The following is a 26,312-nucleotide window of genomic DNA, read 5'->3' as shown; positions in this document are numbered from 1 at the left end:
AGGCCTTTTTGTTGTTGTTGCTGCTGTTTTTTTAGTATTACCTCCCACAGCAGCTCTAATAAAGGAAAAATTAACAGTGGCTTTTAACTCGAGGTAGATTCTTTGCTACCTGTTGGCAAAGTAACTAAGGCCCCCAGTGTGGCTGCAAAGTGCACTCTGGAACTGGTGTTTGCAAGCGCATTTTCCAGCCAAGAGCTCATTAGATGATGCGGCTCTGCCCCACGAACCTGTGCCAAGCCAACGGCATTTATCTGTGCTTGCTCGGCACTGTTGCGCTCCTGCTTTCCTGGGACATCTCCTAGGACATCTCCCGGGACATCTTCCCTGCTCAAGTTGGAGTTTTGATACCTCTGCCTCCAAATTAGCAGCCCATTCGCTGCTAATGCAGGGAGCTCTACAGAATGAACAGGAAGAGAGCTGCAAAAGGCAGCACATTTACATCAAGGATGCACAAGGATTAAGGAGCACCACGAGTTYCCCCATTTCCAAATCATTTGACAAGAACTCCCGGCAGTTTTCCAGGTGTAACGATGCTCTGGTAAAACCAGCACTAGCTCAAGCATCCCAGTGTAAGCTGGCTGCAAACTTTGGCAGTGGAAGAAGTTGCTAAGCCTTCCGATCTGGAAAGCAAAGCTCCGGGGGCTAAATCCATAGSTTCCCATAGCTCCTCCCTTTGCGAYCCCTAGTGCTCAATAGCCAGGAAAGCTGAGCGCCCCAACGCGTCCCTGCTACGGTCCCCGCGTTCAGCATCCCGCGCAAGACAAAACATCCTTCCAGCTGCTCCGGGATGTGCAAACAGGCTCCCACGTTTCCATTCCTTTGCCAATGGGACTCCAGCGTCCCACGGTGCTGGGGATTGTGCAGTGGTGTGAGAGCAGCTCAGCCACCGACCCACAGAACAGGTGACATGTCTTGCATGGAGAGCRTTTAGAAAGCCCAGGGAACTGTGGCACGGGTAACACGCTCTACTTCCCCTCAGAAACACACTAGAAAAAGGCTATTAAGACCACAGAGATGTGTTGTCCCATGTAAAAACTATTTTAACCTGCATGTGGTGCTGCTGCTGGATTAACCCATAGTCAACTACTACTTTCTTTGCTCTTTTACAAAAGATCAAGAAAAGCCAGAGGGGATCATTTCAGTCTGGCTTAACGGGGCGATTTCCCCACGCCTGCTTCAAGACCAGACCAAGTCTCGGCTATCAGGGCTTGGACGGCCAGCTCCCTATGCGCCGGGTAACTGTTCATCGCCCTGTTCTGATTTCCCAGGCTATTCTCCTGCTTTGAGGGGACCCAGGCCTCTTCCCCTYTCTTCGAGGAACTCATCCGGAGAGCTTCCCTCGCCCCCCGGCGCTATATTTAGCTCCGGGCGCTATATTTAGCTGCGGGCGCGCGCGGACAGGAAGGCAGCGCGCGCTGTTGTGGCTGCGCGCGTTCCCAGCTGGCCCCAGCCCAGCGCACTGCGCGTACCCGAGGGGCACCGCGCCGCTGCGCTCCCTCTGCCCCCCGGCTGCCATCGCCCCCGTGCCCACCGTGCTTAGGACGCTGACCCGAAGTTTGACGTCGGCCGGACCTAGCAGACCCCTGGAATAATACGAGCCTGTAGGCAGGCTCTGGCCTCAGCCCCCCGACCTGTCCCACCCGCGGACCCCATCCATGCAGCCCCCTGATAGCAACGCGGCTCATGAGCACCGAAGACAGTGCCCACCGGCGGAACAGATATTTAGGCAAACGGGGAAAGCCCCTGGGGGTGGTCACCCCTGGGGAAGGCTCACGCCACGCAGCCTCAGGACCCCCTCTCCCGCTCGCACGCAGGGAATGGGGCTGGGAGAGCCCCCAGCCGCCCGCGGCCGGCCCGTTTGACTCTCCGCTCGCCCCTGCAAGGGAGCAGCCCGAGCTCGCGAGCCGAAAGCGAGGGGGGAAGCGCCGGAGGTGGGAGCCCTCCCAGCCCCCCGCGGGGCTCGCAGGGAGGGGGCAGGCGGAGGCCGCCCGCAGGTACCTGAGGCGCCGCTCCCGCCGCGGCTCCGCTCGCGCGGCTCCCGCAGCGCCGCCTCGCCGGCACTGGCCGGGCGGAGCGCCGCGCCGCGCCGCTTCCCTGCCCGGCCCCGGCCCGCCCCCGGGCCCGGCCCGGCCCTCAGCCCCGGCCCGCCCCCGGGCCCGGCCCCCAGCCCCTGCCCGCCCCCGGGCCCGGCCCCCAGCCCCGGCCCGGCCCCCTGGCCCCAGTGAGGCAGGAGCGACCCCCCGGCCTGGGTGCGCGGCGCCAGCCTGGCCCTTGCCCCGCTGCCAGCCGGGGGCTGCAGTGAAGGCCGCTCAGCGCTCAGGAGTTGGAGGGAGAGCGGCTCCGTGTAGCTGCTGCTTCATTAGGGAAATAAAACAGTAAAACGTTTCTGAGCAACAACCCCTGGCTCCCACGGCCCTCACAGGAGTGCCGGACCCCGCGCTGCTTTGGGTCGGTGGGCTTTGGGGGCAGTCGCACTGTCCTGCCCTCCTGCATTTCCATTGCTCTAAATTCAGTTTGTAAACGGGAACGCATTAAAGCCTGGTTTTAGACTAACTCAGCAGAGATGCCAGAGGAGCAAACCGCACCCCCTGCAAACACCCTTTGCCCACACAGTTCCCTTTTGGGACGTGCAGCGTGCGCGAGCTCGCTCGGGCGCCCAGAGGCAGCCTGCAAGGCACCCAAACGCGGCTGCCTTTTCAGAAACTGCCCCTTCGCCCAGCATCACGGCACGGAATAACGAAGCTGCGTCGCTTCCAGGGAGCATGACCCGCTGCCAAAGGGACACGGAGGTCTCAGCCCTTGCACRAGCCCCTTAGGCCTTTTCCGACGCGGGTGGGTTATGTCAGGGGACAGCGCTGCATATCCAATCTTCTTGCTTACATTTTCTTTATCCCTTCAGCTCTCGTTGCAAGACAGTTCTTGTTGCCACACCGACATAAAATCTGATCAAAAGTGATTTAGAYTTCATCCAGAGAGCAAGAATTTCCCCCTTTTCCTTTTGCTCCCCTCCCTTACACCTGAACACAAACCTGCTTGCCAGGTATTTTCAGATACCGTCTTGCGCTTGCGGTGGAAATAAGTCACTGAAGTCACTGCACACGCGGACACATTAATCTTGGTTTCTTGTGGTGCAAGTTGCGGAGGGCAGAGCCCGAATGCGGCTTTGCTGGCAGGGAGAGCGGGGCTGGCCCACGCAGCACCACGCGGCCTCTGAATCAGCAGCGCTGCCCGGCTGCAAGCCTGGCCAGGGCTGCCGCTCACGGGGCTCCAGTGACACCAGTATCACGTTAAGCAAGAAAAAATAATTCGCCTGCTGCGCTTGGCTGCGCTCAGGACTCGTTTGGAGCAGCACAAACAATTATGAGTAACTTGGCAGGAGTTCAGAGGAGATCGGGGGCTGAAAGGAGGTAGGAGAGAGACAGCTGTGAGTCAACATTTCTGCAGCAGGGCATGCCCAATGTGCATGCAAAGCAAAGAAAAAAAAGAATGGGAACTGATTAACCCACTTAGAGTGATGCCCAGTAACCACAGGTTCGAGGTCCCAAAGCTGGACTTGTTGGCTTGAAAACTGGCATCTAGGCTGAGCTCTAACACAGCACCCTCTCTCACAGTAGAGATACCCACTAGTCCCGTGGACTGCAAATATATTTCCCGTTTTTCACGCGCAGATGAACGCTTTCCTTCCCAAGCCACTGCACTTCTGGAGAGGAAACATCCTTGCATCTAGCAGTCACTAGCAACCTCTGGGCCAATAGACAAAATTACAGCTCAAGCTAATTGCAACAGGGCTCCCGGGTTTCGCATCGATTCCAGAAGCAGCACGTTGAAATGCAAATGCCAAGTGCTGAAGCAGGAGGCTAACTGCCACAATTTCAATACTGAAGGTATTTTTCAAGGTAATTTGGGTTCCTTTTTTGATGATGAGTAGCTTTGTGTTAGCATATTCATACTATGCAGTCAGTCTCCAAAATGCAGGGATTAGAAGTTCCGGAGAACGAAAGCAAGCTTAGTACTCCATGTCAGTAAGTCACTTGAGGCAAGGAGGCTTGAGAAGAGTCACTAGAATTTGGAACATTGACAATAAATGAAAAATCTCTGGTTGAAAATCTCGCTGCAGCTAACACAACCCACTGCTCTCCCCACTTAGAAGTTGCAGCCACTTCTGTTGGACCTATGTGGAGCTGAGATACGGACCCATTTCGTGCTTCCACGGTCACTTTTTGTTTGAAAATACATTTTATCTATGACAAAAAACATCTGCTGGTGCCCTACTACTAATGGGCGATAACCTGATAACTCACATTGCAGGTGAGTTTATGTGTGACGCTGCGYCTGCATTGATTATTATGCAGTTACATCCTGGCTTTATCCTGACCCATCCAGCTCTGCTTGCGCTAAGTGCTCCAGGCAAACTGTGTTGTCCAAGTTGTAAACTAGAAACCACTTGCCTCAGTTTCCCCAGGAGCCTCATACTGGTTGGAGCACAGAGTCAGTGCTGGTAAAGCAGGTAAAGGGCGTTGGATGGTAAGCAGGAAAGCAGAATAGTCTATTTTCTTTCAGCAAGCAACTGTTTGGACAGTTCTCTGCTAGAGCAATGGGAAACCATCAGCTGAAACTCCATGGGAACCATCAAAGAAGGAAAATTGAAAAGAAATGACTGAGAGCAGCTTTTTATTTTAATATTTGCTGATGGGTAAGTATGTAAACCCTTACCCTGTGGTCTGTAGCACTTGACTGCGTAAAGCAGGAAGACATCAGGTTTCATTTTAGTCCTATGTTTATTCATATGGAACCTTAACTAGGACCATATTACAAACAGATTACAAATCATTTAAGAGCTATTAAGGCTTGCCAAAACTAACCTGTGGTTTTAAGCAGGGGGAAGGTCAAAGCAAATGAAAAGTAGCACTTAAATCACCRTAGAGAAAGTATTTAAAGTAGGGAGTGCATAATATATTTGGCATTTCAGAAAGTACTCTCCAAAAAAAAAAATCCACATGCAAAGGGTATTCCTGATACGGGCGGATGAAAGGATTTTGAGCCTGAAGTCACATGTGTCACTGATTCAAACCTAAGGCATTAGGCTGGCGATATCAGCCGGCCTGTTTCATTTTGTACACAGGGRACTTGCTGAAACCACGGGGACACCTGCAGAAGTGGCAGCAATTGCCGACCCAGGTCCCAGAACCGGCAGCTTCTTTGGCTTTTGCAGGAATCGCTTCAGATTCAATTCACGTGGTGAGCAGTTCGATGAGGGGCCTCCATGCGGCGCATCACCGATGTGGCCTTGCGGTTAGGCTTGGAATTAAGGAGATGCTTCAGTGTTCTGACAAAGGAGGATTCGAGCACGCTCGGAAAGAGGCAAAGAGAGGSGGGTGGCAGCGCAAGAGAACGTGGGTGGGGGATTAAGAGAAGGGCAACACTCATGACTTGAGCAGAGAGCTCAAGTTATGGGCAGAAACAGCACTGCCCACACCTAAGGCGCAGCATTTTATTTTTGTAAAACAACTTAGGGTTTTTGCTGTTAACAGCTTTGTCAAAACATGACCAATCTGAGCTAAAATCRTCCATGGCAGATGCCCATTTACAGGCTGACTGCAGATTGCTGCTCAAATGTGTTATCCTCTCCTGAAATGGTGGTGGATAAAAATCCATCGTTTTGCTTCTGTTTCTGGGTTTAGTACTCCCTTTTATGTTTGTTTGTTTGTTTTTTGTTACAGTTACCTTTTGAAGGAAAATAAACTGTCACAAAGCTTTGGGCAGCCCATACACTGATACTGCAGAGGCTGCAAAGCAACTGGAATAAAGAGGGATCCAAATCAGTGTTTTTTTCCCCACCTCAGAGCTTGCCGTGGTATTTCTGTCATTTAGCTTGGTCACAACCTCTGTCTAACATGGAAGATCAGTTCTGGAAAACCCTTCAGCTTYGGGCCTCGCTGTTGCCCTGAGTGGGGCCCAGAGGGGAAAAGATCGACCTCCTTGATTAATGGCAGTTTTCCCTCTGAAATCACACCGAAAGCATCTCTGAGCTGTGGGTCACGCAGCCCCAGGCTTTCCCGTGTGAGGCATCACTCAGGCCCGCTCTCCCCTGTGAAACCTTGGCGTGAGGCAAGCAGTGAAGATGACAGCACCGAGGGGCTTGTAACGACACAACTCTGGCCTACGGTGAAGGAACAACCAGCCCGGCGCTCTCGTTCGCCCTATCTAACTGCTCATCTTCCCGACCTTTCGCCGGCACCGGCCAGCGCCACACTGAGGTATCTGTGACTAAAGTAGATAAGGCTGAAGTTATGGGGGAGATGAAACGTCAGCTCTCAGGCACGAGCAGCAACACCTTCCTTTGAGGCGGTTTATAAACCGCTTCCTGAAAGTCTTCCTGAATTCTTGTATGTGACTGCGGTGTGGAAGCACTCGCTGTGATGACTGACGTCAGGATTTTGCCTATACTAATATATTTGTAAATASACCATAGATGATATAGGCATAGGTGTATGCAACCAGAGAGTGGCCCCTCGGTGCCCTCCCATGTGAACGGAACTGACAGAACTGTTGAGCTTTACAAAGCTCAACATAATCCAAGCACGTGGAGCTCAGGGTATAAGTTCCACTTGTCTCTGATGACCCTTAGACGCAGGCAGATGAAGTGAGTAAAGCTGGTATCAGCCCAGTAGGGCTTAATCACGGTTTTTATCTAAGAGGAAAAGTTCTTTATTCACTGCAAACACTTGCATTCTTCATGGCCTCTACTTGACTGAACCCAAAAGAACAAGCTCTAGAGAGTGGGATAGTCAGATTTCCTAATTTATATAAAATGCCCCCAAAGTGTCTGATTAACGAAGTCTTACAACTGCCTGCAAATTTGACACATTCAACCTTGTCTTCAAGATGCAAAAACCTGGGGCATTTTCAGAGGTGCAATGTGTTTAACAGAACATCCAGCACCAAGCGTAAAAGCGAATGCTGATCCACAAGTCACCTTTGGCTGCCAGGAACAGTTCTCCCGGGAGTTATTCCTAGCGGCAAAGCAGGCTACAATGATGGAAGGAAAATGCCTTGCACTAGTGTTTTTTCAATCTGTGGACAAAAGTTCCTTCTGACAGTGGGTGTGTGGAGCAGAGATGCAGGGGGAACCGCAATACGGCCCCATAGGGGCATGACTGTGTCAGTGCTGCCGCCTTCAGCTTTAACCTTCGCAAGCCTCTCTTGTAGTATTGGGAAAATGGGATCTGGGGTGCTTTATTTCCATTTAATTCCCAATTTCAGGTTGCTGGAGGCTTTCCCCCACCCCCAGCATCAAGCACCATTTACACCCCCACCTTCTCTTCCCGCTCCTCCTTTGGGCCTGCGGCCTGGCAAGCAGCTCCCTCACAGCCCGGGCCTCTCCCGCTGAATGGGGAGCCATTTCCTTGCAGACGGCCGGCCTCCCATTTAGGCTGGCATCTGCCAGCGCTCCCTGCCACTTGAATAAGCATTAAGACATTAACAGTCTGGCACAGGTTTAAGGGGCTGAATAACAATGCGCGGTAGGAGCCCCTGCGCCCGCCTGCCCGCGCAGAGGCAGACCAAGAGCCGCTGGTTCCCTAAGCTCCGCCATGCTTGGGGCCGCGCGAGGGGAGAGGGCGGCAGCAGCTCGTCTGCTTGGGGAGCTGCCCCCTCTTTTGTCGGTCCAGACGGCGAGGCCTCATCCCTAACCAGGGAGGCCCTGAACGCCTCCCCGTGCGCTGCGACAGGCCCGGGATGCGGGCRATGAAAAACAGACTGGGGGGGCGGGTTGGAAATGGCGGGGAAGAGCACACAGAAACAAAGGAAGTTTTCTGAAAAGGAACAAACAAAAACCAAACGAGCCTCCTCCTCCCAAAGCCACAAGCGACCCTTTTTTTTCTATGTTAGAAAATCATTATTATTCTGTGTTTTGTGCAATATCCATAAGCTCTTCCCAAACTGCTGGACTGGAAGAGGGGAGCTTTATTCCGCTACAGGTCTCGCGAGGACAAAATATTCTCATTTTTAACAGCCTATCAAACCCAGAAAGCCACCCAGTTCTGCATGATTCAAGTGACAGTTTCTATGAAGACACGGCTTCCTTCCCCCACGTGCGCGCTCAGCGTGAAGCCACTCTGCGATGCTGACAGGATAAATGAGATATTAGCTTAAAAGCCACTCCCTTCCCTTGCTTCCAACCCTGGCGACCCCGCCGGAGGGTTTCACAGAGGAAACTGCTCCTTGCAGCCTGCAGCGGCGACRGCTCCGAGCCCAAAGCTCGAGGCGACGGTTAGCCAAGAGGCGCCCGCACCAGACGCCTCGCAGGGAACCTGCTGAGCCGCCCACATGTTTGGCACACCACTGCGCCCCGTCGAAGCCTTTGGAGCGAGTTCAATCATCTCGGCCCGCAAGCAACGCGCGCAGCATTCAAAGGCTTCGCAAACCACAACTTTTGTTTTCAAGTGCCGATGAGACGAGCACACGGATTTCTCTGGGCTTGCTGGCCCGTGAAGGTGGGCGGGATATTTTCTCCCCCTGTTATGTGCTGCAAAAGACTTCAGCAGAACAGACGGTGTGAGCGAGGAGAAGCCCTGCAACCTGAGAGAGGAGGCTTTAGGTGCATTTCAGGTGGCAGCTTCATTGCAGCCCAGTGCAGAACTAGGCAGATTTATTTCGGCTGAATGTAGTTTCACGGCTTATAGGAAAGGAATTGGAGACCTCAGCCTAGTTCCAGAGAGGACAGCTACTGTTTCCAGTCACCACTGGCTCCATGGGGATCAGCCCTCCTCTCCTGCAAGGATGTTACTTACACAAACACTGAGAGCCCCAAACCAGAATGCCAAGGGCAAAATTCAAACCCACCCCCGTCAAATCCATACTCATGAACAGCTATCCCCGGCGTGTTTCAGACGGAAAACTGAATTTGTTTCTCCCCAGGGGATTTTTAGATTGTTTTTGAAAACAAGTGCCCCTTTTTATTATTATTTTTAAAATCTTTTTGCCAGCTTGCTTGGTCAAGAAGGAATAAAACGTCCCCGGAGAATCTCCTGTCTGCTTAATGGAGCGGATCCCCGCTGAGGAGGCAGCTGTCCCCTTCCAGCGGCGTGCAGTGTCACAAAGAGGCTTCCTGGGGCCGTGGGCACACAAACACACACACAGCGCAGCCGCCTCCCCTCCCAAAGCAAGAGCAGCAGCGGCCTCCAAGCCTGCAAAAGAAGCCATATGTTCCCCACCTACAGGTACCAGCCCTGGCAGTGCATGGAGGCCGCTCATCCTGCACCGATCTGCTGGCCAAGGCTTCCCTTTCCTGGAAAATCAGYGGGGTAGAAGGGACAGTCACCAATATTGCTGTCATTCCCCCTGTGGTTCTCTGCATCCGTGGAGGCTTGCCAGGTATTCAGTAGTTTTAACGGGCGGAAAATGAATCCAACAACATCACCCATGAAACAGCAGAGATTAGCAGCTCCCACTGACACTGTTTGGCTTTTCACCGTTTCTTTCTCTAAAGCACGTCAGACTTTTGTTTAAAAACTGCTCTAAAGGTTCCTGTACCCAAMAGAAATCCCTTCAAAACAGCCGGTCTCCTCATGGAATAAACAGTGCGTGCTTAAATACTTGTCTAAATATGGTTTTGCAGACATATTTACACTCCGGAGGGGCTGCAACTCGTCTGCCGTGTCAGCTCACTAGCTTTCAGTGGCCTTTTTTCCTCTTTTTTTATTTTTTTTTTCCTTTGCAGTATGATAAACCCAAAAGGCACCTGCGGCAGATTCGGCCYCTGCAAACTGTTGTGCGCACGCCCGGCATCAACAGGGGCTGACCCAAGAGAGAGGCTCTCATTAAACATTTCCRTGGCTCCGACTGGGCGCAGGAACGTGGCCAAGAGGCCTAAAGGAAGGAACTGTGACCCTGAAGGGTCTGATTTCTCCCTTTTATTTAAAACAGTGGTCAAATATTATTGCCTTGTGGCTGCCATATACTTAGGAGAGCTGTACTGGTCTGTAAGAGCTCGACCGCAACCATGTAAGAGGTTTCTCAGCACCTTTCGTTGGGATGAATATCACTGGGAGAGGTAGTTAGGAGAGAGGTATCAGGAAACTCATTAAAAGAATATAGCTAAATGCAGGTTTCTATTCTAATTTGTTGTTTTAATGAACTCCCATCTCKTCCTTGTGCCCGAGCAATGGCACGGGCAGTACCAGAACTCAAAACCAGTGCAGTAAGTAAAGAGCAGAAGCGATGATAAAAGGAGCTGAAAAGAGGTTGCTGGAAATGTCCACTTTTTCCAGCTGTCYGGGTTACTGGGAGAGGGCTTGTACTCATGGTGCTGTAAAACAATACCATTAGCCTGTCCTTTTTCAGCAATTCATTTCAACTGGCCAACTCCTAAGATTTTATCACAAATCCTGGTGCTACTCTCCTCCCTTACATCAAAAGAAATGTTGTTAGGTGAATTAATCTCCGTTTCCCTTTTCTTTGTTTGGTTTTACAGCAGTTTAATGGCAACAGAGAGCAGCCTGTATATCTGACCCAAGGCTAAGGCTAGCAAAAGGAGAAGACAAATAAAAGCCATCTTGGTTTTATATTAAGATTTTTCACCTACTCTCTCAACTGTTTGGGAGAAGGAACAGAGGGGGAGGCCGGGCATATGAGCTGTGGCTCTCCCATATGTCTCACGACTTACAGAGTCCTATTTTTCAGACACAGAAAGCAGAAATGACAAAGGGCACATTTCCTCTCTTTTCCCGTGGATCATGCAGGAAAAGAATTTTATGAAAATTAAAAGGCGGCTTTCTATTTCGCTTTTCAATGTGAGAAAAGCACTATTTCAAAATATTTTTACTTTACCAGAAAATTCCAATAAAACACTTTTTACCCATTAATCAAATAGGCAGCTGGTATAAATCGGCAGAGCTCTAAGGACTTCTGAGCATTCAGCACAAGTTTCTGCAGTCACTCCGGGTCTACCCTGCGCAGTTCACTCCCAGGGGAGAGTTGCAATCCCGAAGTGCAGATTGCTGAGGATAACCTATGTTGAAAAAAATAGCTTTCCACTTTTAGAAACCTCACAGGCCCCTCTCTGCCCCTCAAAGTAGGATGTCACAGCTGCTGGAATATAAAATTGGTGGACATATCTCCCTCTGGCAACATGGAAAAAGGAAGCGAGGGTTCCGTGAAYCCTTCAAGCCAGCGCTGCCGTGGGCAGCGGTAGCTCTGAGGAACTGAAAGTGGGGAGCAACGTGTCCCTSCTTCCATCTGCTGACTTCTGTGGCTGGACGTGCCTTGTTTCCTCTCCGCGCCTCTGCTTCCCTTTCTGTGTTCGTCTGGAGGATACTCTCTTAAGTGCAGAAAGSAAAGCCTGGGTGTCTGTAGGCTTGGACAGTGCGAGAACGGGCACGTGGCTGTGGGCATCCAGAGAGAGCTCCAGCACGTAGCCTAGAAGGCCAAGGTGACAGCATCAAACACGAGAGAATATTTCATTTTCCTGAACAGCAGCTCCTGGAAAGCCCTGGGCAAACGTGCAGCTAAGTACTGCCGCCCTGACTAAGCTCCCAACAGCAGCCGGGTCGCTGCCCCGGGGGGCACCTTCCAGGGCTGCAAACGCCCATCATGGCCTCCTCCTGCACCCAGTACTCAAGTGCTGGGGGTGTCTCACTCCCCTGCACAKGGCTTAAAAATGTAACATAACTTTATCTATTGACTTCTGTGCAACTCTGAGGTGGTTTCCTCCGGAAAAATATTCCGGTTGTTTACAAGTAAGCGGAATATTTGTATTTATTGCATTGATTTCCAATATAGCAAAAAAAAGTGTCAGTGCTTGGTAAAACTCATGTGAGTCTTACCAGCTGAGTAACACATCTGAGACATCGTCTTGAGACGCTGTTCTATCTTCAAAACCTGTTCAATCAAGTTTCTGAAGGCTTTCGATGGCTCAACTCTACTTAGTCTCGAGGAGTTGGTCAGTGCAACTCCCTTGCTGCTCATCTGATTCTAGCACCTGATCTGATCTGATTCACTGCCCGTTGAAAGTGCAGCTTCCACAAAGCCTTAAAAGCTAAAAACCGTAACACTCAGCCAAGCACCGCACAGCYCGGGAGAACAGAGACTGTACATAAGGCTTTCAGGAGGCTCCTGAAGCACACAGAACGAAACTGCAAGTTCTCAGCCCAAATAAAGGCTCCTGCTTTCCCCTGAGCTGCCTTTCTGATACCCGAGCTGTCCAGGACTTGCCAGCACTTTTAGCACCTAAAGGCTCCTGGTAATGAAGGAATAGACCACATCYCRGTGGCATCACCTGGAATTGGCAGCGAGGAACAAACACAGCTTTGAGYGGTGGCCAATGCTGCAACACATCAYCCGTGCGCAGAGGTGCTGATAGAAAAATTACTTCAGAGAGCTGATATGTGAACTGAAGGGAGGAATGTGGCTGYCAGAAAGCCCTTCGGAGGAATTCCTGGCTCCACCAGCTGCTCCTAGTTACCAGGGGCCTTCTTGTGTGTTCTTCTGCTACGAGCACGAAATCCAAACCATGATCCAGAAGATCAGCACTCAGTGTAACTCAACTGAGCGGGCCAGGCTCCAATCATTCATCAAAAGCAACAAAATYCTCCAAGGGCCACAGGGACCCCTGTCCCTAAAAGTTTTCAGGGAAAATAAAAAGACTATCACATGCTGGTACATAAATGTTTCCTGCCTCTTCAAGGCCTCACCAACATTTCTTATAAAGCCTCTATGAAGTTGGCAAATAGGCATTTTCCTCCCACACTGGAGGCCAGCCCGAAGCAAAGGGACAGCACTCGCCAAGGAGCAATAATCAGCCAACAGCTCCTAGGTGATAAAGTTACATTCAGCAGGGCCCAGACCTAGCAGAACATTAAGCAGCCCACCTCTCCATTCCTCTGTGCAAACAATAAATAATCCTTTGATTTACCAAGGCATCAAGGAACCCATAGAGCATCAGCTGCCAGAGAAGGCCAGGTTGCAAGCAGCTTTCTCTGCTTCGCATGCACGTGTGTCTAGGCTGGCGTTGCCAGTCCTGGCTCGTAACCGGCGTGTGAGTTGAGCGCTCCGCAGCAGAGAACAGCATCTCTCATCACACCTCTGTGTCCTTGCTTCCCTCGCCAGCACGTGTCTTTAGTGCATGTGTCTTCAGYAGCTACCACTGCTGAAAACTGCTTTCCTGCTCCTTCTGGGTGGTATTGGGAAGTGTGACCGAAAAAAAATAGCTTTTAAATAGCGTTTTATCACCTGTGTCTGGAAGAGCTACATCAGTGAGAGATGCCTCAGAGGTAGGTAGGTGACAGCTGCCAATTCACAAACATGGGGGATCTTTTTACTCTCCAGAAAATGGACATACAAATATATGTACTGGGCTTCCTAATGCACTTCTCTGAAACACAACAGCTTGCTCCAAGCTAATTTTAAAAAGTAATCTTGCTGGTATTTTTTCAAAGCTTTCTTTATCTGATGATATTTATAAATATTTCCTTTTTTGTTTTTTTTTTGGTGAAAACCGTAATAAGGGCAACAAATTTGAAAGCTATATTTATGCTTCAGGGTTTAAGATTCATGCAGAAAATGATAAAAAGACTATTCAAACTGTTCAAGTGAAATGGAAGAGATTACAGCTTTCCAAGTTGCTTCTATCTAGCTCTAAGTGAAGGTAACAGCTGCTCTCTGACACCTCCAATTCCACCAGGGCAAGTGCAGGGCTCGAAATGCACCATTCTTTGGGATGCTTTTCATTAACATGCATTAAAAATAAAATATAGCTGACAATTCACTAAGTAATTTTGCCAGAATTTGCTTGAGGAAGCTCCACGACGGAAGCCAAGGCTCGACCCCTTCCCGCTGCAGGTCTTACCAAGTCCTTACTGCCTTCCCATCTATTCTTTGGGCATGAGAAACAGGGAATGCAAGTTCAGAGACTACAAGAGAAATGTATATTGTGTTATGGAACTATAGTGTAGGCTGCGGTGTAATGCTGTGCCCTTCATGTTGGATTCTCTGATGTGCAGGAAGGGAGCCCTGGAGCTCCTGGCTCAAGTCCCACCACTGAATAGGAAAGCTGGTTCCTCTGCTTCCGATGGGATAACCCTCTCGAGCCGTCTCCTAAGAGGATGTTTAGCCCTGCAGACATCATGAAGATGAAAAGGGGAAAAGCAACAGTCAGGAGCTGAAAGCTGAATTACAATCTGCCACGATCAACTGGTTGTCTCTCCCCCACTCCAATCATCTGCAGTCTGCAGAGCAGCCTGGGAAAGCTTCTGGCGAAGGGGTTATACGAAGGCTTCAGAGAGCGCTCCTACAGAAATGAAGTCCCACTTCTGAGGGAGGAAGATCTCAGTGGGAGACATCCTGGGGGTCTCCCAAAGCAGCAGCTGAATCTGTTCATGTCTGAGTTAGCTCTGTCTCTCTCTCTGCTCTGTTGTGACATGTGGATACAATCAGCGTCCTGATCCCTTCTGGATATCACATACTTCCTTTGCTCGGGTTTTACCACTTGACCGCACGCTTCCTTTCAGAGCCTCCCTCCTCCTCGCTATCTTGAACTTCCTCCAATTAAGTAATACCCTAAGCTCTGCCTGCATCCTGGGCGCAAAGGGAAAGTTTCTTCCCGGCACCCAAAATCCAGACTTCACAGCCCACTCCCTTTGTCACCGGCACACGGCGAGGTCGGCTCCCAGGACGCGAGACGTGGTGGCCTCCAAGGCTCTAGCTCCTGTCCTGGATACCTGACACAACTGCAGCCTTTACCCGCAACCTCTACACCCAACCCCAGCACCAAGCCTGTAGTTGAGCTCCTGCTCGTGTGAAGAAGGGGTTGGCCAACGTGGAGACTGAACGATACCTGGGAGATGAACGTGAACCTGCCCTGTAGGAATAATTGCCAGAAACGTGGGTCTCTCAAGGGCTGTTTGGCCCAGTCTCAATGCCTTCCAGCCCCGCTTGGGGTAAGAGCTGGCAAGCTGCTTTGCTAGCGGCCACGTACACATGTCTATACTCACGTGAACTGGCCTCCTCTGTGCTACCAGCTCCGSTGCTCTCGAGTCCTCACGCAATGACTGTCTCCACACAACCTTGGTAGGATCCAGCACCAGCTGCCTTCACCACAAGCAACTGTCACTGCTATTCAAAGCAGAAAGGGAAGTGATGAAACAACCCAATGGTCACGAGTATCTGCGATACAGAAAGCCAAGGAAAAAACTGCTAGAGAGGGTAAGCAACGTGCAAAATTCTAGCAGGCAAGGGAAAGAGCCATCATGTTCCTTGTGCTGTTAGGAAGGCCGCTGCTGTGGCAGACACGCGGCGCTTTAGGAAGCCCATTTCGTCTTCTAGAAGCACATTTTAGGAAGAGCTCTTCCAGCTAGAGCCGGAGAGGCTTCTCATGCCTCCATAAGTAACACATGGGCTTCAAAGAAGTCTCAGCGGGCTCTGTAGACCTTGCTCCTGTCGCCACAGCTGGTGACACCACAGGGAAGCGTCTCTGCGTCAGCCCACAAGTTCCTTTTGGGTTGTGAAGCCTTGAAGTCCTGRCTGCAGCTACCTCTCTCTCATGACACTTACCATCCTCTAGGACTCTAAGGTGTAGTGGGACTTCCAGAAATGTAAAGGGTGAATTGAGGAGTTAACTGTTTTGCATAGAGCCCAAACCCAGTGCTGCTTAGGATTAAAGGATGTGTGTCTGAACAGCCTCTTCTCACCTTTACTCCTCACTTCATTTGGCAGAGCTCAGCTATAGGTGAGATCTKGGGCCTCCTGTGCACACAAGTGCCCGAGGAGGCTCAAGAAGCCTTGGCAGGGACGTGTGAGGCGAGCGCAGTCGGAGCTCAGATCCTCACCTTCCAGAGACTGCGTCAAAGCCGAGGGAAATGTACCCCGGGGAACGAGACGCAGGCCTCCAGACTGTCTGACTCTGCCAGACCCAGCTGGCTTGCAGGCGCTCAAACTTAGTGATCAAATCCAATTAAGCCGGGCTAGAAAGTGTATTCTTAGTTCTCATTCCTGCCGGGCTTCGTGGTTTCCTAGCAGATCTGCAGGGCAGACTGTTTTTTCTGCTCCACATATTAATCCAAATGCAAGTATCTCTTTTCCCAGAGAAGAGATGTTTTCCTTGCCTCTAAGCACAGGCTRTTGACCGGATTGTAAATAATGCAAAGCACATTCGAAAATTAAATTAAATCAAAACTACGTGCTATCAAATCCAAACCAAACTAAGTTGTATAACTCCAAAAATCACACAGGCCATACCATATAAAATACCATAGGGTATTTTTGTCTTTTACCCATCAGTTGCCCTCTGATGTTCACTGCACTAGCACTGGCACAGAGGTTTTCTGCCCACACAGCCGTGTGCTGTCCCTATTTTCCTCCTCGAGTCTCTTCCAAGGATCACCAGGTTTACTGGAGCAAGTGCCAGGTGCAAGAGTCTGGGAAAGCAGTCCTCACCTGGAAACTCTTCTTCATTTCACATCGATGGTGCTGTGTGAAGAGACCTATTATAGGAGAGACTTAGAACACTGATTCAAGAGGCCGCTGAAAGACCTTCGCGTGTCTGTAGCTCGTGTCACCAATCGCAGCCTGGGGATAAAACATTAACTCGTCAGGGTAACCAAATGGGAGRCATGACTGATTATACACGGATGGTTTTGAGGGCAGTTTATTCCAAACGAACTGGCTAGCTGTGCAATATGCCTTCTACAATACTGCTTCTTCTAATGGTGGCCATGCCTYGTATTTCCTTGGGGATCATGCTGAGGAATGCTTTGGACAGCCAGGACCCATGTACATTGGCAAGGAGAGGTTAAGGTCTAAGAGAAAAGGCAGACCCAGTTCCCTGAAGAAAGATCAGATCTCACTGCCCCAGAATGTGCAAATTCCCATAAAACCCAAGCACCACCACCAAGGAGCTGTAATTAAAAGGCTGCATCAAGTGACAGGTTTTCAGGACTATCAGGATTCACGAGATGCGTCTCAGAGACAAGAAAATAATGTGTRTCAGTTAATGACCGCCTGATGTCTGTGTGCAAGGTGCTCTTCACAGAACTACAACCTTGCAACCCCAAAGTATCTCTATGTTCTCAAAGGCATTTCCTGAGTCCAGCGTGAGGCCAGGTTGCTCACACACATCAGCCTCTCGGGGGGTAGCCCCGTTGGCCGGGTGTTCGCTGCTGCYGAGCTGCACAGAGCGGCTGCACTGCCCGTGCACCCAGCGAGACACCCACGACGCACCGATGACCACCTCAAACTTAACTCAACATGAGGAAAAGCAAGGAGATAGATCTATTAGGCTTCCTGGTGGCTTAAGTTGAATTTGAGGCTTGAGAGTTGAATTTGAGGCTGCCTTCAAGCTAACACTGCACTAAGACTCATGTAATTTGGTTCCACAAAAACATGCAACTGCATTTCCTCCAAAACATGAGACTTCTAAGTAATTTCACAGTGTCCTTGCCCGCTTCCAATCGCCACCTCACTTAGCTGTCCAGCTCTGAGTCACAGCAAAGACCTGAACACATGCAAGGAGSAGAAAAGGTTACTGTTACTTCCACTGTAAAGAGATATGTAGAGACAAACATAAAAATATATATATAAAGAACTCATGTCACGCAAGCTCTGCTTTCAGTTCTGGCACAGAAATGCAGCAGAGATATTACAAATTTGGGCTGCTGACACCTGAAAGCTTTTTCTCCTTTTGTGACCCTTCTGCAGAAACAAGAAAGCAGTCAATCCATGGGCAGCTGARAGGCTGCAGGGTTTGGTTGCTGGAAGTCCCTGCAAGACTGGCACAGGCAAGACAGAGACTCTTGTTCTTTGCTCCCCGGCCAGCCTGGTGCTCAGACTTGGCTCCTAACTCCCCTTGTTTCATAACCACCCATCTGGGCTATTGAATATTATAYATATACTGAATATTATTTTTGAATCACCAACTGGAAGTGCTTTGTCAATTATTCCCCACTCGGACACTTGGAAAGGCCAGCAGAAGGCAGCCAGCTGGTTTAATACGATAGCCTCCGCATTTCAGAGTGCTGTCTCATTTTTAATTCTCCACGTGAACTATCAGAATATCCATTACTAATTTTCCTTAATGAGATTTTATAAACAGCCCTCTCCAGACATATCAGAAGCTGGCAGGCCTTTTGGCAGTGCTTGAAGCTAGGGAGCCTATTGCAAATCTATCAGTGTGTCAACACATAAAGGTACTGTTGCTAGTTCTTAGGGAATACAGCCACGGTATGAACCTTTCCCTTTGCACTTCAAAGAAAAGCTAAGTACTTAGCAGAAGGTTCAAGCATGGTTTAAATTTGGTATGACCTCGAGCTGTATTGCAACAAATTAAAAAGTGCTGTCAGCTAATGCTGAGGTTGYTCAGAGCAACGACCTTGCAGCATGTGTACCTGTCTCTGCAGAATGCAGGTGCACCTGCAAGTTCCCCATTGGTTACTCTGCAATAACACCTGTGGACAGAAAGGGTTGAGAAGCTCTCAGGAACCTCCAAATTTGGGACACTTTAGCGACCAGAACTTGCATTCAATAGTTAAACGTACAAGTATGAAGTCTTTAAACAAGGGAGAGGGTTGCAAACTCCTGGAGGTATCAAAAGCTAAACCACGTTCACAGACTAGCCGTAAGCGGGGCTCATTACACAAATCCTGAACCCAAGAGAGATCCTCCTTTTCCTTTACACCTCCTTCGGGATCAAATTCCTGAAAGCAATCCATTTGTCCAGGTATGCTCTAAATACATGTGCAGCGAGCCTGAATATCAGAGGTATCTCTCATACAAGGGGAGCTATATACTTTGCTGTAAGGCACTTGACAAATAAAAGACTTCTTTTATTTGTCTTCTTAGGCATGAGAAATCTGTTGAGTGGGGACACAACCCAACCTTGACCCAAAAGACATGAGATGCCACCTTGGCTGCAGAGCGGCCAAGGGTGGAAGCTCAGACAGCTTTGCCCTGCCGAGTTCCTGTCCAAGTTCAATCTGCTTCCCACAGGTGCCAGGAGAATGGTTAGCACTTGGCATGAAGATCTGCAGGGACCCACCACCACCACCCACCACCTTGGTACCTGCACAGGTCCACACAAACTCAGAGTGTAAGTCAGAACTACTGTGGCAGCGGAGTTATGATGTGCACACACATTTCGATGGGTAGGTCCTTTTAGTTGCATGCAAAAATATAAATTAAATCATTAAATCCTTGGATCATTGATCAGACCACCAGAAAGCTGGGGAGAACTGGCCTGGCCAAAGCGCAGGCAAGTGATGGCCCATGTTGCCACCTATCCAAAGGACCACATGTGCAGTAGCCAAGAGGAAAAAATTAGAAAGGCAACTGCGGAGCCTATTTTCCCTCTAACTGAAGTTAAAACACAGTTTAAAAAGGAACAAAACTTTGGCTTCTCCAAAAGGCAACTTTTTTTTTTTTTTTTTTTTTAATTTGGCAGCTGACATCTTGGACAAAGTGGGTCGGGAAGGGAAAATCTTAATAGGAATAGAACATCCACTGGGAAAAAAAAGATCACTTATTTTCCTGTTCTAGCCAAACGATGTGAATGGCAATACTAAGGCTGGGAGAGCTGGATGAAAGACTTGTGCTAATGGAATTTCCTGAGAAAGACTCCCAAGACTGCARGGAGATGATAAGAGAGTCTAGGCTTGCTAGCAAACTGTAAATAGTTATTGCACAGCCATCTTTCTCTAACAATAATAATTAAAATTTTGGTAAAATATTTGGCAGATGGGTTTTGAGCACATACTTGTGTCACCGTAAAAGAACGTGGCCAGGACAGAGAAGACCTGCTCTGACAGAGCCTTGGCATGAAGGACCTTATTACTCATGGTGCTGATAGCGAAGTGGAAAGGGAAACGAGYCAGGAATAGCACCCATCAAAAACAACGAGGAAGCCTCCAAAGYAGCAAAAGTCCAGCAGAAAACAAACCCAACTCTCTTAACTCGTCCATTTTGATCCACCTAGTCACTTTTCTGGTCTTCATGCTTTGGAGCTACCAGTCACGCCATTTATCACCTTTGTTGCTTCAGAGCACCAGCACAAATAAAACGTAAACCGAGATTCTCCTGTGGGTTTATGCTCCCAGGCTCCAGCACTGCAGGAGAAACACAGACCACCAGGAAGTTGAAGCTGGAATCACCACAGACAACATTAATATACGGGGCAAGGAAGGCCATGCAGGAGCCGCCTATGTCTTTTTACACCGAATCCTCAAGGCTCAGGCTGTTTTTTTCTCCCTTTTCTCCTCGGTTACTGCACAAACAGACTCTTCCTTGAGCTGGCAGGGACATGTGCATGTTTAGAGTTAACAGGCTCGCCGGGCCCAAACGCTGCGGCCTTCRTCTCGATCAATGCAGGCTCTGCTCRCTTGCCAGTTTTAAGCAGGGATGCGTGGGCGTTGGAGACAAACATTGACGTTTTTCTGCTTTTGTCTGGGAAAACAACAGACAAATAAATACATCTTTAATACTAGAGCGGGAGAATGTGCATCTCTGCTCTGTATCTTTATCCCTTTAATTTCACTAATAAACACAGGCTTGCCTCTTGGCAGGCATAGTATTTTTCTTACAAATGCTGAATTGCAAAGGGAGGATTTTCTTCCACAACATGCAAGAGGCACAAACAGACAGTCAGAAAAAAAACAATAAGGGGCTCAGACTAAGCAACCCTATAAGTTAAATAAACCTTCTTTCCTTCACGCAAGAAATTCAGCTCTCTTTCTCCTCAAAGGTGTCTCTGGGCATCTAACCAACGCCGTCCCCTTAGTGCAACCGTCCTATTTTTAACCAGCAGCAGCTCGCAACCGTGGGCAGCCCTTGCGAGCGAAGCCGCCACAGCGTTTGACAGCGACGCGGGCAAACACCGGCTAGTGATTAAGCCCTGTCATTAACGAGAGATCTTCCCCCTCCTAGGAGGGTTACGCCTGCCTGCGAGTCGGCTTCGCGCTCAGCGCGGCTCTTTGACGGGGCGCGCGCTCCCACTTAAGTCAGGCTCAAGGGAGCCCGCTGAGCGCAGCCTTAGTACACCGGCGCTGAAGTGCTGCAGGCAGCCTCATGGGCAGCCTTGTATTTGGGCACGTGCAGCAGCTGCAAGGGGCCGGATTGAGCACACAACCTGCGTTCAAAGGGAGCCAAGGGCAGCCGTGGCCGTCGCTCGCGGCGGGACGGCTGTACGGGAGCACCGGGGACTAGGCAGGACCACGACTGTAGGGCCAGAGGGATTGCTCCTTTTGGCAACTGTGTCCATCTAGATTGAAGATAATAAGCAAGCAGATCCTCTGTGGCAGAGCACAGATGTGGGGGTAGTCTGCTCTGAGCATGCACTGCTTGCCCCGTTACAGAGCATGCAGGGTGGTGACATCCCTGCTTTGCCCCACTGACACAGCCACACCGGCAGAACTCTCCGTTTCAAGCCAAATGACACGGGCAGAGGCCAATTTTTAACAGCCCGGCCTAGACGGAGGGAGTGGCAGCGGTTCAAAGCACTTAGGAGCTTCTCTGAGCACGCTGCTCTCGGCGCAGCAGCTCTTTCATTAAGTTCTCACTGCGGACACGGCCCRTAACGCTATGAGCAGCATTTGATCTTATGAACAGAGCCTAAGCRAGCYGGGCCTGTTTAGCCTGGAGAAGAGAAAATAGAGAGGGCATCTGCTCACTGTGTTCAGGTCCCCGAGGGGAGAATGCAGGGAGGATGGGGCCAAACTCTTCTCGGTGGTGGTCAGTGACTGGACAAGGGGCAGTGGGCACAAACTGAAACAAGGTGAGTTCCATCTGCGTGAGGGGAGGAACTTCTTCTYTGGGAGGGTGACAGAGCCCTGGCACAGGCTGCCCAGGGAGGTTGTGGAGTCTCCTTCTCCAGAGGTCCTCAAAACCGACCTGGATGCCACCCTGTGCCCCGTGCTCCAGCTGTCCCTGCTGGAGCAGCGGGGTTTGGACTAGATGATCTCTAGAGGTCCCTTCCAACCTCAGCCCTTCTGTGACTCCGTGATTCTCCCCACAGAGCTGGAGGGACTGTTAAGTCCTTTCCTGCCAGGCTGTAGGGGTGATTTGAGGCAGCTTTTCCCATAGGCAGCTCATATTGAAGGAATTCCAGTCAGGCTCTCCAGGCAGCTCCGCTGCTGATCTTATAGGTTTAGCTTATAAAGCTTTAGCCATCAGGTATGTTCCACTACTTGCTATAGTGCAGTTATAAATGTGAAATTTCAACTAGATCACATGAAACCACCTCAAAATGGGAACCTAATTCCATGTGAATGTTCACTGAATTTCAAAGGAAATTCAAAGGAAGCTTAGGTTTTCTTTTTGCCAAGGAACCATGAGAAATACGCTAACTTCATAGGACGAGACCACAAAAGAGAAGAAATTGAGCGATTTCAGCTGAGTTTTGTATCAGGGGTTTTAGTTTCATCCAAATTCAAAGCCAGAAATGAAACGTTCACGAAGTCCCTGAGAAATGAAACCCCTGTTTCCTACAGCGCTCATACTTCCTCTCTGAGTTTCCGCAAGTGCAACCTGCATTTTCTTGGGCACTTTTTCATGCCCCTTTTCCTAGATTTATACTTTAAAATCATCTAAAAATTCAAAGTCTGCCTCTGCTGAGAGTTGACATTGGGCAATCGTTGGTTTGTGGTTTGCTTCTTTTGGCTTGCTGACTTTTTAGGCCTTGAAAGAAGTGTTGGTTTTTCAAATATTTCAGGCAAATATTTATTTTGGACAAATATATGTTGACAATTGAAAACCAAATTCAGTTTTCAGCAAACAGATGCGATCCTGACCAATATTTCTGATAATCTGTAACGAAAGAAGACAGTTGCATGGTTCATAACGCTTGCATACACAAGCTGTGACACAAGCAAAGTAGTATGGATAACCCATTATATGAGATCTTATATATTTCTATCTGTAACATAACCAGCTCTGCTGCATTTGAAGAGGATTCAAAGCCAGATCTGTGGACTTAGGACAAGCCCTCCAAGACAGATCTTGAGGGGCTCCCTTCTTGCAAGATATCCATCAGTCATTTGATCACCATCGTGTCCGACCACACTGAAAGCCTAGAGGTGAGCGGAATGTATTTATTCTGCTTAGACATTTGCATCTAGTCAGCCAGCCAATGCAGAGATTGGTATTAAACGCACAGGCCAATTTAAGAGACATAACGTGCTGTCTGCCTACACTCTGGAGTTAAGGCGTGGCGTGAAGGATGGGAGAAGTGATCCCTTTGTGGAGCCAGAAAGTCCTTAAATCACCTACCTATGGAAAGGAGCTTATGCTGTTCCGCTGGAATATCTGCACTGACCAAGCAGCAGCGTCATGCTGCCTATAAGCAGTAAAAAAGGTCAGGTGGAAGAGGAGGGAATGTGAATGGAGGCCCTGGAAGATTTCTGAAAGACAGAGGGACTGTAAAGTAAATACTCTGCACCAGTAAAGGGTTTTCTCTTCAGTATCTACCAACTTCAGAGAGGCCATCAGACTCCAGGGATGGGGTCCTCAAAGCATCTACAGAAGCCAGATGAACACAGCAGAGAGACTAACTTGTGATCCTAGTATAAGCTGACAAAAAGTTGGGTTTTTTTTTATTCCAGTGGCTCGTGTATTCTTAAGCACCTTTATTTGTATTTTTCCCTTAATCTGGTCTCAGATAAGATCTGTTGCAAGGCCAGAGGGGTAAGGCCTTGAAGCACGCTGAGGGCTGAGCTGTGGAACAAGTCCTCAGTGATGCAATTCACTGGATCTGGCATCATGACAACAGTCCCTGGCCAGTAATGCCAGGGACAACCAAAAAAAGTGCCTCCTAGAGAGCAGCAGTAGGCAGGCAAGGTCTCTGGCCCCGACATAAATTCTTTTGCTTAAATCCCTGGGACACCAAGGAACATACATGAAGAGCATCTCTGCAGCTGAACATCTCCCTGGCCGGGATTCGTTACAAGCTCGCTGTTCCTGCCCGTTTGCAGGATTTCAAGTTTCAAAACACCAGAGGGGATAGACCTATGTACAGCAGAGCCCAGGTTAGGAGTTCCACACCCAAACATGCCCGCAGACTCCTGGAAGGTCCTACAGAATCCATGCGGAGAGCAGAGACGCCCTGCGACTCACTTCTGCGATGCAGCAAACTGGAACTCCATCTCATTACCCGTTAAAACCCTGTGCACTGTAGCTCAAGGGATGAAGTATCCACCTTCTCCGGACACTTTATCATAGTGGGTGCAGTGTGTTCCAAAACCTCTATTTCCATGGGGGAAAAAAAAAAAAAACAACACTCATTTCAATTGCATGCCCATGAAATGTTATGCCCCGATGTTCTCTTCTGCAACGTGTTTACTTGGCTCTGCAAGCATCCATTGGCCAGCAGTAACCCCTGGCTAATAATAAAGCTGACTGATACAGCCCGTACCCTGAAGTTTACTGACAAGAGGCTGGAACGACTCGACACTGTGGAAAAACACAATCCCTGTGGGCCGTGCCGGTCCTGACGGCTTTGGACTCGCTGCCATGCCRGATCTTTCCCTGAGCAGCCACTGGGGATATTACAAATGCAGCTTGTCTGAAGGACCCCAGCTCTTTTTATCCCGTACGGAATTATTTAAGGATCCATTAGGCTCCGCATCTCCAAACCAGAATTTGCAGAGACCTTTCAGGCAGAATGATATATGCTAGAAGACAATTTAAATGGCTCTAGCAAAAGCTGAGCAGTTAAAAGCCTACCCTGACATTTAATAATTTTTAAAGCTCTCAGGAGAATTTGCTCATTCGGTGTCATTATATCCTATCATTTCTGGAACTAGCAAAGAGTTTAGTAAGTTCAGTCTTCCGGAGTTTTTCTCCAGAGCAATTCTGGCCATTTTGCTGTATTTACCGTAAACCAACTCTCCTTAGGGGAAACATCTCATAAATAAGGTTAATAAAGGCAWGGCAAGAGCCGTATCGCGCAGAAGAGCTAAGTCACCTGCGCCCATAATTTCTCCCAGTGGTTCTGGCTAGTGTCTGCAGAGCTGCTCGGCATTTGCCTGGTGACAGCAGAGCTGTCCTCGTGCTAAGCTGCCACGCTGCATTAAAGGTCATYCCTCTCGAAAAGCTACAGAGGAACGTGGCAGCGATGCCCAGAGTTAGGGTTTTGAGCAAGCGTTTCCTAAGAAGCCGGGGACTCTGTCACGGCCTTGGGCGGGAGCTGAGCCTCTCGAGAGGGTCCAGAGAAGAGCAACCGAGATGATTAAGGGACTGGAACATCCATCATATGAGGAGAGACTGAGTGAGCTGGGCCTGTTTAGTCTGGAGAAGGCTGAGAGGGGATCGGATTAACATGTATAAGTTCAGGAAGGGAGAATGCAGGGAAGAAGGGGACAAGCTCTTCTCCTTGGTGGCCAGCGACAGGTCAAGGGGAAATGGCCATAAGCTGAAACACAGGAAGTTCCATCTCCAGGTTAGGAGGAACTTCTTCACTGTTAGGGTGACAGAGCCCTGGAGCAGGCTGCCCAGGGAGGTTGTGGAGTCGCCTTCTCTGGAGGTCTTCCAAACCCACCTGGATGCCACCCTGTGCCACATGCTCTGGGTGTGCCTGCTTGAGCAGGAAGGTTGGACTAGATGATCTCTAGAGGTCCCGTCCAACTTTCTATGATTCTGTGATTCTGAAATTCTGTGATTCTGAAATTCAGAATATTCTATGATTCTGTGATTCTGAAACCAGATTCTCTGGAAAGCCCCTCACAACCACAACAAGAGGCTGGTAGCAACTAAGGGAGGGGGATTTCTGTGGAGAATATGAGGCACTAACTGTTTGCCTGCAGAAAAGCCCACAAATGGGCAACAGGAGACTCCAAAAGTTGGTCCCATTCACATGCTCTTCATTGCAGCCTTGTGCCACAGCCCCCTGGTTCATGGTAACTTAAAGCTGCCCATTTCTTTTATCAGACTGTTTTGCCAATGTTTACTTCACCCTGGAAAGACCAAAGAGCACAGAAGCGTTGTCCCCTCTGTCCTCTCTCCACCCACACCAMCAACAAACTCAAATCTAAACCCTTTGTGGCTAGGGTTTTGTGGGGTCGTCATAAATCTGGTGCGAGGAGAAGTTTGACACCATCTCAGCTTCATCTAAACCCACACGTATGTGCTAAGAACAAGGCAAACAGCCCCAAATTTGCCTGGCTAGCTCACCTAGCATCAGTCTCAAATCATTTTCTCTTGTTTGGCAAAATTATGGTGTTTGCCAAAGCTCCAAGGGACAAGGTTACTTAATTACTGAAGATCAGCCCCGAATTCTTTTCCAGGTAGCACAGGGCTTGGCAGAGAACAAGATCTGCCAGTTCTTGGGTAACTGCCAG

This window comes from Nothoprocta perdicaria, unplaced genomic scaffold, assembly GCF_003342845.1.
Source record: "Nothoprocta perdicaria isolate Ctin4 unplaced genomic scaffold, notPer1 scaffold_507, whole genome shotgun sequence".
Taxonomy (NCBI): domain Eukaryota; kingdom Metazoa; phylum Chordata; class Aves; order Tinamiformes; family Tinamidae; genus Nothoprocta; species Nothoprocta perdicaria.
The sequence above is the reverse complement of the archived record's forward strand: the minus strand, read 5'-3'. Positions refer to the sequence as shown.